This window comes from Schistocerca gregaria, chromosome 2 (assembly GCF_023897955.1).
Source record: "Schistocerca gregaria isolate iqSchGreg1 chromosome 2, iqSchGreg1.2, whole genome shotgun sequence".
NCBI classification, from domain to species: Eukaryota; Metazoa; Arthropoda; class Insecta; order Orthoptera; family Acrididae; genus Schistocerca; species Schistocerca gregaria.
Genome location: NC_064921.1, coordinates 762921168 through 762934046, shown reverse-complemented (window position 1 = coordinate 762934046; position 12879 = coordinate 762921168). Strand labels below are relative to the sequence as shown.

Below are 12879 nucleotides of genomic sequence, written 5' to 3'. Positions count from 1 at the left end.
AAATACTGAGTCAGTTACAAACCTTTAACGGCATAACACTGTTGGTAAGACTACACTTCTTACATTTAGTCATTTCAGTGGATAGTTTCTTATACAAATATTGCTATTTTCACTGACTCTTCTCTATATTAACGTACATTTTCAGTTTTATGACCATCGTACAATTACACTGTCCTCAGACGATGAGAAGTTGTTTTAACTATGTGGTGTATTGATGTTGTCATTTTAAGAAAGATTTTAACGATGTGAGAAGTTGTCAAGACACTAACACTAATCAAGAGTGTATGATGGTATGTTGGTTAGCTTGTTTTGGGGGAAGAGACCAAACAGCGAGGTCATCGGTCTCAACAGATTAGGGAAGGAAGTCGGCCGTGCCCTTTCAAAGGAACCATCCCGGCATTTGCCTGGAGCGATTTAGGGAAATTACGGAAAACCTAAATCAGGATGGTCGGACGCGGGATTGAACCGTCGTCCTCCCGAATGCGAGTCCAGTATGATAGTATGTATTTTGTAATTAATTCATATATATACTCCTGATCCCTGGTACAGTATTATGTGGTGTTCTGTAAGCTGTTGCATGTCGTCAACACGAGAAAAAAAATTGTTTTATATTTTAGAACTGAAGATAACTACGTCGCTAGCTAAATTTAGTAATCCATCCAAATAAAGAATATTTCATGTGCGATCTTGCATGCCTGAGGTTTCCAATCCCTAACACAAATACAACAATGCACATTATCATAAAGCAGCATCTGTGAGGAAATAAACTGTGGAAAACATTCCTGAAATGGACTGGCTTGCCCAGAGCTCCAACCTGAAGCAAATAGAACATCTTTGGAATGAGTTAGAAAGTTTACTTCACTTCAGATCCCAACATCCAACATCAGTACCGTCTCTGGTTTCGAATCTTGAGGCGGAATGGGCTGGCATTTTTCAACAGACATTCAGACAGTTCATTGGAAATCCCCAGCATAGTTCAAGCAGTCGTAAAGGCGAATGGTGAACTCACCCCATATTAATGTCCACTAATAGGTGTTCGGATACTTTCAGTAACGTAGTGAATATGGGAAGAGATTTGTAAGTGAGGTATTCTGTATACAACACGTAAATCGAATGTCCCTCTCATTGTATCACACGAATCTTCTAAAAGACGGAAGCTTATTTGGTTTGCGACTTCTAGTAGTCATATTCATAAAGGATATGCTTAGTGCCGATAAGTGCTGTCACACCCATCTACAGAGTTGGCGACATCCTGTAGGCAGGCACGATTTTTCACGGACTTGACTGGTCGTAAAGGAAGATGTACGCTTTAACTCCTGATGACGATGGTGGGGATAGCTATCTAAAACTCGAGTGTTTTATTCGAAGTGACGCGGCTCGTAAACCAGGAAGTTGTGTGTGTGTGTGTGTGTGTGTGTGTGAGAGAGAGAGAGAGAGAGAGAGAGAGAGAGAGAGAGAGGGGGGAGGGGGGTTGGGGTGGGTGTCTGTTCTTTCGGAGATGTCCGAGCACTGTTTCTGCATGCCTCAGTGCATATAAAGCAGGAGACCCGGATTCGGATCCTGGCCCGGCACAAATTTTCAACTTCCCCCACTGTTTTCAATCAATGCACGCTCGCATCCATGGTCTATAACTCCTCTGTGTCTCAAGAAGATTTTATTGAGGTGTACATTAGTTTGCAAGTTTCATATTCAGTACGTTTGCAGTTGTTTATCATTGAAGGAACTTGAGGTTTTACGTCCTGTCAACGACGGGCTCATTAATGAACCTCGAGAACTTCTGATTCGATAAGAACTGGGAACGAAGTCAGCTGTGTTCTTTCTAAGGAAAACATCCTGGCATTAGCCTCAAGCGATTTAGGAAAATCATGAAAAAACTAAATTAGGAAACCTAGACTGGGATTTTAACTGCCGTCCTTCTGACTGTGGAATCCAGCGCGCTAGCCACTGCACCACTTCGCTCGATGATTTCCAAGAGGAATGACTGATAAACACCAAGACTTCGTTGTACAATGAGAGGCAAAAAGACTGTCCGGCCCGAATAATTTAGAGTCCACGAACAGGGCACTGCGCGCGCCTAAGTTCAGTAATGCCAGTGTTCACAACTCTAGCGGTCTATGGAGCTTAAGCTTGTGTTTACGTCGTCGAATAGAAGTAGTATAGTAGTTAGGATAAAGTATATGCCGAGATTCATTGCAATTTAACTCATCGTCTCATTTCTTTTGAAAATCATTATTCGAGCTCTTAGTAACGGTTGAAATATAAGAACTCCACGTCGGTAGTATTTCTACAAAGACAAGTGTTTCACATCTGTGTAAATGGCCGAGTGGATATGTTTATGATTTACGGACGTAAAGGACGCACCTTCGAATCTAACTGGAGTCAACTGTCCTTTTTTTTTAATTTAGTCCTGTGCATGCAATATTTTAAACCTTAATTCGCTACAAATTGTGCAGTTGCAGGCTTTTCCATGTTCCGCATTCTTTCAAAAGATGCCATTTTATAATAATATAATCTTTAACCAAGCAGACAAATGGTCATAGTAAAACTGTTGAAAATGGATGTGTTCATCTGTAATTACTTCGACCTCCATTTGGTACCTCTGATAGTTTCCATCTAATAGAAACGTATCAGCTCATTGGCACTTTTTTCTAAGTTCTTACGCGCGCCTTACACGAGTGAGTGGATGTGCCTTCCAGAATCTGTTGCTTCCAGTTCAATATTCGTTCTTCGACTACGGCAGGCGTACTCGACCGTTACACTACAAAGAAGAGCTCGGTAGTTGCTTGGTAGCGTAACGTATTACTGTTCCAGTAGCTGTGGTATCTGTCGAATCGAATCTCACCAGGAAAAAGTCCTCATCCATGACATTTATCTCCTATGAAGAGTGAACCAAATCCCACAGGGCATTCACAGTTCTCGGAGGAAGGTCTGCCCAATTGTCCCGGAGAGTCTTCTTAAGCTGAGCCCATATGTGCTCTGTGGGATTCAGACAAAGTGGCTTCGGAGATCTCGGAAGGTATTGAATAATTTTCTCCCTCCTTTGAAAGCAGCTCTGAATCCTAATGCCAGTGTGTGATGGGTGATTATCAGGTTGTTAAGTGAGACGTCCTTCGCGTGATAGATGATTATCATTTTGGGAAGTGAGACGTCCTTCGGGGTACCAGAGTCGATCTCCAGCGATGATTACATTTCAAGGTCATGTTCATAGCATGCTGAACTGAACTTGCCTTAGATACGTTCTAAAGTTCCTGCACCCACGTAAATCATCCAGCCCCAACATTCCACACTTCCGTGTCCGCTTCTAGCGTGTGTGGCCACGAAACGCGCGTCGTATCGTTGCCCATATGTGCGGGAAACAAGTGTACGACCTCTACTCGTGAACTCAACTGTGCTCTAGTTGCAGAGAATGACTTCCCTCCAATTTACATCTTCTCAGGAACTCACAATTTCTGGTCTATCCACGGCTTATTCGTCAGACAACGGTTCTTTGATTAGAGCACGACGGGACCTGATTTCATGGTCCTTTAATCATCTGAGAGCAGTTCTCGACGCGTTCGAGAAATGTGAAGCTCTCCTTAGTTTCCGAATGAGTGATAAAGAACCATTCTGGGCCTTTCTGGCCAATTATTCATCTTGTCTCTGAGTAGAGACTCGTGGTCTTCCAGATATTGGACGCCTCGCTACCTCACTACTATCTCTAAATCGTTTAAGCCATCTCCTTGCTGTGGAAGCGTCAGCGCCATAACGAAGTCCTTCCTCAGATGCTCTAACACCGCTTTAAAAGGCAGTAATTATTCGCTCGCTAATATTCACATCATCCATTTCGAAGCAAACCTATGATATATTCCAATCAGCTGATAGTTTCTCTTAACTGAAAACGATAGGGACACCAGATAGCGGTCGAAGCAAATACAAATAAATACATCTATTTTCAATATTTTTACTTTGTCCACTTGTCTGTTTGTTTAAAGATTAGACTATCACGAAACAGGATCTTTTGAAGGATTTTGGAACCTATGAAAGCCTATAACTGCACCATTTGTAGATAATTAAGATTTCAAATATTACCTGCACAGGTCTATATGAAAGTATGACCGGTGACTCAGATTCGAAGGCACGTCCTTTACGTTCATAAACTGTCAGCCTATCCACTTTTTTGTACTATTTTCTCATCTAGCTAGGCCTAATCTCCGAAATAAAAGAAACAAAAATCATATTTACCCCTGCTTGGCATCGCCACTTTAACTCTACCATAAAAAACGAAATGAACTATCCCTCTTCAGGCGTTGTCCTAACTATTACTAAAATTTCTCCCGAGGGATATGTTCGACGGGCCTGTAATTTGCTTTTTCATTTTTAATTTAGGTTTTTTTTTTTTTTGTAACTGCATGATAACAATTAGTAAATGCGTGCAAATGAAAATGCTATAAAACGAAATATTACAGTAAAATGTGATTCAAAGGATACAGTCAAATAGTTTTGTATATTGCTTGCGATACTTCAGCGAAGAGAATCTTTCTACAAGAAATGGTGCAACTGGAGTTTTCTTATCCACTGCCACTAGCGTAATCTACTCAGCCATCGAGACAGATGTGAAAAGCTCGTCGTTGTAGTAATGCTACCGACGTGGAGTTCTTATGTTTCAACCGTTTCTACGTGCTCGAATAATGATTTTCAAAAGAAAGGATACGATGAGTTAAGTTGCAATGAGTCTCGATAAATACTGTATCCTAACTACTGTATTGCTTCTATTTGACGATGTAAACATCAAGCTGAAGCTCTACAGGACGCCGGAGTTGTGAACACTGGTACTTCTGATCTGGGGAATGCGCAATGCTCTGTCTTGGACTCTAAATCATTCGGGCCGGGCGATGTTTTTGCCTCTCATTGTAAAACACCTTTTATATTCTGAATAAAATCGCTGTAATATGGTATTACACGTTTACTATCATGAATCTCTTGTTCACACGCTTTATAAAATTAGCATTTCGTGATGTAAGACAAACATAAGCCTAAGGAAGTATTAATGAATATCACTGATACTGCGTAGCACCTAGACAAGTTTCAATCCAGAGTGATTCATAATCACATGGACTAAAGTATACTTGTAGTTCTGCGGAATGGACTTAAGTAGTACTGGGGAGTCACTCTGCTCAATGCCCGCTCCCTCAACAAACGCTTTGCATCGGGGATGATCAGACCACCATACAAGGCGCCCTCATCTTGACTGTTTCCAACCGTATCGCTACTAGTTTTTGCCTTTTCTCATCCACTCGCAAACAGAGTGACGGAAAAAAGATTATCTACATTCCTATGAATGAGCTCTAATTTCACTTATCTTCATAGTCCTTGTGCGAAACGTGCGTTGGCCGCAGTAGAATCGTTCTGCAATCAGCTTCAAATGCAGGGTCTCTAAAATTTTTCGAGATCGTTTCTCGAAAAGAACGTGGCCTTCCCTCCAGGGATTCCCAGCTGAGTCTCGTAATAGTTTCGTGTTGTATGAACCTACCAGTGACAGCTAGCAGCTAGCCTCTGAATTGTTTCGAAGTCATCCTTGAATCCGACCCGGTGTTGGCCCCAAATACTCGAGCAGTACTCAAAAGTAGATCATACTAGTGTCCTACATGCAGTCTCCTTTACAGATGATCTACACTTTCCCCCTAAAGTTCTCCCTATAAACCGAAGTCAACCATTCGTCTTCTCTACCACAATCCCTACATTCTCCTTCATTTAGTATCGCTTTGCAACGTAACTCCTAGACATTTAATCAACATGGGTGTCTGAAGCACGCTACTAATATTGTATTCGAACATTATAGTTTGTTTTTCCTACTCATCTGCATTAACTTACATTATTCTACATTTAGAGTAAGCTGCCATTCATCGCACCAACTGAAATTTTGTCCAAGTCATCTTCTACCCTCCTACTGTCACTTACCGACAACTCCTTCCCGTACATCACAGCATCATCAGCAAACAGCCGTAGATTGCTACTCGCCCTGTCCGCCAGATTATTTACGTATATAGAAAACAACAGCGGTCCTATCATACTTCTCTGTGGCACTCCTTTTGAAACCTTTGTCTTTGAAGAACACTCTGTTACTTAAGAACTCTTCGAGGCACTCACATATCTGGGAATCTATTCCATATACTCGTACCTTCTTAATAGTTTTCGGTGGAGCACCGAGTCAAAAGCTTTTGGGAAATCTATGAATATGCAATCTATCTGTTGCTCTTCATCTGCTGAGTCCATCGAAACATTGCGCCAGTAAGTCAACGGTGCCATGACACACTAGTTTGTTGACTTCTCAGATTCAGGGTGCTTGTGGCAGGTTCTGTCAGGGGATCTTTTATCCTTTTTCATCTGTTTTTACGTTAACATAATGCTCGCAGCTTCGGTAGATGCTACTCCGGACAGCGAACACAGAACCACAACGTTATCACTTCCAATAAATCAATAGTCCATAATTTGCTCGTGGTGGAAAATCCTTTCATACTTCCCCAAGATAGCCAGTGGAATTTCTGTAAGTCTCTTAGATTTGTTTTCGCCTCAGAGTATTCTTAGCGATAGACTTGTCAGCACCCTTTATCATTTTGGGGTCACTGTCATCTCCCTAATTGTAAGCTTCAACGATTTCGTTTAAAATGAGAATTACTGGTACCAATGATGCGTTTACAATGTAATTTTAATTTCAGACCTACATAAAAGCAAGATTTGAGCCCCCTTAACAGTGCCATCAGAGTCGTGCCTCCACCCAAATGATCCGTGTTCAATATCTGCTACTTGTATGGGAAGAAGGTTAGATGTTAATGTCCTGCCGCAGCGAGGACATTAGAGACGGAGCACAAGATCGGGTTGGGGAATTATGTGTAAAGAATTGTTCCTTGTCCATTTCCAGTGAACCATGCTGCTAATAGGCTTTGGAGAAAACACGAAAAACCTAAGCCAGGAAGCCCGAACGGGAATTTGAATCGCTGCTAAATCAGGATGTCCTTACGAAGGTTTGCTCCACCGCTCTTCAGCATTCGGCTCCGGGAATCATTTTCAAGGATTTCCTCCTCGGCAGGAGGCCTGGAGAAGGATACACCAAGTTTCTGGAAAGTGAGGAGCTACTTCGAGGAGAAATAGCGGATGCAGTTTGGGGAAGCCTACATTAACGGACGGGAGAGAGGTGTACTAACCACATGCCCACTAACATCTACGTACAGAGGCGACGTTGGCAGAGAACTAGACAGCAAACAACTGACAGCACGCGGTTCTTGATGTCTTATCGTGGAGTTATACTGCACAACAAGAGCGGTTCGGTACAAACTAGACGACGCTGCTGGGGCAGGTTCTGTCCAATTTGTTCCAGATTCATAATCCGATAAGCTTCGCATGAAGAGCGCATATAAGACGATGTCTTAAACCCAGCACATGTCCTCAATGAAAAGTAAAATTTATGGCTGTAATCTCTCTGAAAGTGATAACACATTATCTGTAACTAAACTGGTAGTTATCAACCGAATATCATAGGTAACCACTTTTTCATATCCCTCTGGCAATTGTATCATATATTCAGGTCTCTGAGGTCATCAGATATCTATCACTTTTCTGACAAGGCGCTAAACCCAAGGCACGAATCCCATAATGGGTAAAATTTATGACGATAAACCTACGTAGTAAATAAGATTATCTTGATGTGGCTAATTTCTTCTTTAATTCTTGTCCTAATAAGACGATGCACTGGCTCTAATGACATCGATATCGACTTGCCGTTAATCTCTAGCCTCTTTCCTCACATATTTCTTATTTTATTCCTCGGTGGCCGGATCTTAAGATCCAAAGTTTCTCTTAAGGTGGATAGGCTTCTTACGTCATTTATTATAACGTCGTTGCTTGCTCTGAATGCCACCTGAGCTTGTGTACCTTGAGAAACTGATATCTTCTGTCAACGATTATAGCGCCAAGTGTAAATTCTGTCTCATTAGCACACAGCTGTGAAACAAACAAATCACAGACTAAGGAAATTTTTACCACTACTCGCACATACATCTCGAAAAGACTATCCTAAAACAGCTGATGCCTCGGAAGTGTTTCTTAAGAATTTAGCAGTATAACCACACAAATCATGTACCAACAATCACAAATTTGTTGTTGGAAATGAGCTGCCCTCATCGTGTCCCATTGTTCATTCCTCTTTCTCATCATAAAGGTAAGTTATATGTAGTAGTAACAGTCACACATTTGATCTATACATGCGTAGATCCTGAATCTGAAGTAATGAAAATATTGAAAAGTACTTTTTCGTTATCTGTTCATTTATATTTGGTTGTTAGGGGAAATTCTCGCCGCGCTAAGCCTTATTACAGCATAATAGGTAATTTAAGGTGTTTTTGATAACGTAAAATCTCGAACACTGACGACAGACGAAATATAAAGTGTTATTCGTAGGAAAAACTCCCTCATAGTCCTATGTAAGGAAGTGTTTTACTTTATATTGTCTTTTTGGTGTAGTGTTTTATTTAACCGATGGCATTCACTTACTCATGTTGTATATGTAGATTGTTCATTGCATTTATTCTTTGATAACAATCTACGTAAAAAGAAAGCAAGTTCTTTTCAGCCCCTATCAAACTGTTATTGAGTAAGTTTGTGATATGAGACGGACACGAATTAATTTCGTGTTGTGTTGGTTATTTGTGAGAGTTACGAATTGTGTTTTTGAATCACAAGCGAACTAATCGTTTAATAATTTGAATTTTGGTAGTTTCTCTAGTGAGGCAGAAACGAGTAAATTGATGTTTAGTAGTAACGATATGTTTTCTGAGCATTCAACTCTTCAGTGAAGAACTAAACGAGGGAGAGTTAATTTTATTACGCTATTATGTTGACAAGGTGCTGAAAAATTCAGACAGTGTAGCTCACAGATATTAAAAAGTCGCTGTTACGCATAACTACGGAAAATAAACGGACAGTGAGTATGTCTGTTCACTTGTAACTACAAAATTTATACTTTCTGAGCGATAAATCTGTAATTTTGAATGGACAGCGCATTGTTGAAGTAATAACTGAATAAAACTACCGTATACATCAATATTATATTAAATTACTAGCACAATTAAATCGTATTGTTACATTACTGATCTAAAGAATGGAAAAATATACCGTTGGGATAAGACAAACAGGAAACTGGCTGCACTGTGTTGACTTTGATCTTGCGATAATGCAGGATGGAAGAAGTGAGGGTTCTAGGTTTTTTTGCCAGTCCCCAAACAAACATTTTTACCTGACAGTGGGCAGTGTAGCGATCAGATCAATTCAGAAGTAGATTTCATGGGGACCCGTGCGAAATTGTTTAAAGGATGTCATTTTCTGCTTACGGCTGAATACATTTTTAATCTTAAATTGCAGTTTCGGCGTATCGCCACTGGCAAGCGTAATTTTCGATATCAGACACGAAACAGATATAAGTTATCGGTAATACTACCCTTGCTGGTTTGCGTCCTACTTTACAGCTATGGAAGTCACAGCTGTGGTCACTGACACGAATAATATATTACCTAAACTTGTGCTATTCACACGCGGCTCGAAATACAGCTCAAGAAGTTTGCTCAACAAATTAATCTGTCGTAAAGTTTCATGCTAAAACGATTCACTTGGCAGAAAATCCTAAAAAATTTTGGTCTTATGTCAAAGCGGTAGGTGGATCAAAACAAAATGTCCAGACACTCTGTGAGCAAAATGGAACTGAAACAGAGGATGACAGATTAAAGGCCGAAATACTGAATGTCTTTTTCCAAAGCTGTTTCAGAGAGGAAGATTGCACTGTAGTTCCTTCTCTAGGTTGCCGCACAGATGACAAAATGGTAGATATCGAAATAGATGACAGAGGAATAGAGAAACAATTAAAATCGCTCAAAAGAGGAAAGGCCGCTGGACCTGATTGGATACCAGTTCGATTTTACACAGATACACGAAGGAACTTGCCCCCCTTCTTGCAGCGGTGTACCGTAGGTCTCTAGAAGAGTGTAGCGTTCCAAAAGATTTTAAAAGGGCACAGGTTATCCCCGTTTTCGAGAAGGGAAGTCGAACAGATGTGCAGAACTATAGACCTATATCTCTAACGTCGATCAGTTGTAGAATTTTGGAACACATATTATGTTCGATTATAATGACTTTTCTGGAGACAAGAAATCTACTCTGTAGGAATCAGCATGGGTTTCGAAAAAGACGGTCGTGTGAAACCCAGCTCGCGCTATTCGTCCACGAGACTCAGAGGGCCTTAGACACGGGTTCACAGGTAGATGCCGTGTTTCTTGACTTCCGCAAAGCGTTTGACACAGTTCCCCACAGTCGTTTAATGAACAAAGTAAGAGCATACGGACTATCAGATCAATGGTGTGATTGGATTGAGGAGTTCCTAGATAACAGAACGCAGCATGTCATTCTCAATGGAGAGAAGTCTTCCGAAGTAAGAGTGATTTCAGGTGTGCCGCAGGGGAGTGTCATAGGACCGTTGCTATTCACAATATACATGAATGACCTGGTGGATGACATCGGAAGTTCACTGAGGCTTTTCGCAGATGATGCTGTGGTGAATCGAGAGGTTGTCACTATGGAAAATTGTACTGGAATGCAGGAGGATCTGCAGCGAATTGACGCATTGTGCAGGGAATGGCAATTGAATCTCAATGTAGACAAATGTAATGTGCTGCGAATACATAGAAAGATAGATCCCTTATCATTTAGCTACAAAATAGCAGGTCAGCAACTGGAAGCAGTTAATTCCATAAATTATCTGGGAGTACGCATTAGGAGTGATTTAAAATGGAATGATCATATAAAGTTGATCGTCACTAAAGCAGATGCCAGACTGAGATTCATTGGAAGAATCCTAAGGAAATGCAATCCGACAACAAAGGAAGTAGGTTACAGTATGCTTGTTCGCCCACTGCTTGAATACTGCTCAGCAGTGTGGGATCCGTAACAGATAGGGTTGATAGAAGAGATAGAGAGGATCCAACGGAGAGCAGCGCGCTTTGTTACAGGATCATTTAGTAATCGCGAAAGCGTTACGGAGATGATAGATGAACTCCAGTGGAAGACTCTGCAGGAGACACGCTCAGTAGCTCGGTACGGGCTTTTGTTAAAGTTTCGAGAACATACCTTCACCGAAGAGTCAAGCAGTATATTGCTCCCTCCTACGTATATCTCGCAAAGAGACCATGAGGATAAAATCAGAGAGATTAGAGCCCACACAGAAGCATACCGGCAATCCTTCTTTCCACGAACAGTACGAGACTGGAATAGAAGGGAGAACCGACAGAGGTACTCAGGGGACCATCCGCCACACACCGTCATGTGGCTTGCGGAGTATGGATGTAGATGTAGATGTAAATTCTGGAAATATGCTTTGTATGGACTTCTGCGACGATGCGAAGCGCGACTATAGACTAGTTGCTCACAAATCGCTGCTGCAGCGTCGGAGACGATCAGAGAAGTGCAATCGTCGCGTGAGCAGTCTGCCAGTGCTGCATAAAGTGCACAAAAGTGAGACGCGGGCAGCATACGCAGACGGCGATGCAACGTGCGATGCGCGGTTGCCAAATGGCCCAGGCGCCGAACATGCAGCCAGAGGCCGGCGGCGCGTTTCTTGCCGTTCTCTGCGGACGCCTAACGAAATCGCGACGTCTCCTGGACACTCCACCTCACTTCGTGTCCCGTACATCTCTCACGGTGTAAGTTAAGTGATCATCGAAAGGAAGGGAAGACTGAAGATCGGAGTTTAACGTTTTGTCGAAATAGTGCGTGAGTGTAAATCAATAAATGAAACAGAATATTGGAAATTCTTAGGTGTTTGTATCTATATTAGCCTGAATTAGAAATCAAATATTACAGAACTTCTTAAAACTTTGTAATCTGCAGCTTTTTCATTGCGGATACTATCGGATTTTGGAAATGAAAATGCCAAAAAGTTGATTTACTTATAGTAGCATAAGATTGGGTGACTCATCACTGAGGAAGAAGAAATTTGTTGGATAGGAGCTTGTAATGAGCACAATATGTAGTGTCCACACAAGGACTTATTGCAGATAGCTCTTTAATCAGTTGGGTAAACTCGAGACAGCTTTGCAATAAATTTAATTCCATATGTAGTTTTTGTCAAACATGTCATAATAGTAACATCCACAAATACAATACTGAAAGTAAATGGCTCCCATCAGTGAAGACGACTCCTTGAGCTGTGCTCTTTTCATGGTACAAGCAGTGTCTGATCAAAAATATCCGAGCAACAATATGTAACGCAAAACTGACCTCAAGACGTCTGGAGAGGCCGACCAGCCAGTAAAAATGGTAACAGTAGAGGGGATCGTTCAGGAGAGCTCAGTGATATGGACCATTGACCAATTGGGTGTCACTTGAGTAACAGATCCGTTAGGGACATTTCAACCCTACTAAAGCTGCCCATGTAGAGTGTTGGTGATATGACTGTTAAATAGAAGAAACAACCACAACTAAACCAAGACCAGGCATACCTCATGCACTGATGGATGGAGATCGTCGAGCATTGCGGAGGACGGATGTAATAAATCTAATACACTCAACGGAAGAAATGACTCGTGTGTTCCAAAGTGCTACCAGCAGTCCATCCAGCGCAATGGGTGTGCGTAGGGAGCTAAAAAGTGTGTGTGTGGGAGGAGGATCAATGGTTGAGAACCTCCTCATAGGTAACACATTTCAGTAGTCAGTGCTCAGGTGCGATCGAGATGATGTAAACAGCGAAGCCATTGCACAGTGAATGGCTCGAAATAAGTCGGTTTTTTTTTTAGTGATGAATCAAGTTATATTCTGTGCAGAAGAGGCGCCGTTACGGTATGGGAGTGTTTTTCGTTGTTA

At 41.6% G+C, this 12879-nt stretch overlaps 1 protein-coding gene across 1 annotated transcript in view; it reads right to left on the bottom strand.

Annotated features, from left to right (window-relative positions):
- The window catches only part of LOC126334985 (ATP-binding cassette sub-family C member 4-like), a 378851-nt gene that overhangs the window by 232509 nt on the left and 133463 nt on the right, over window positions 1–12879 (bottom strand). The window lies entirely within an intron of this gene.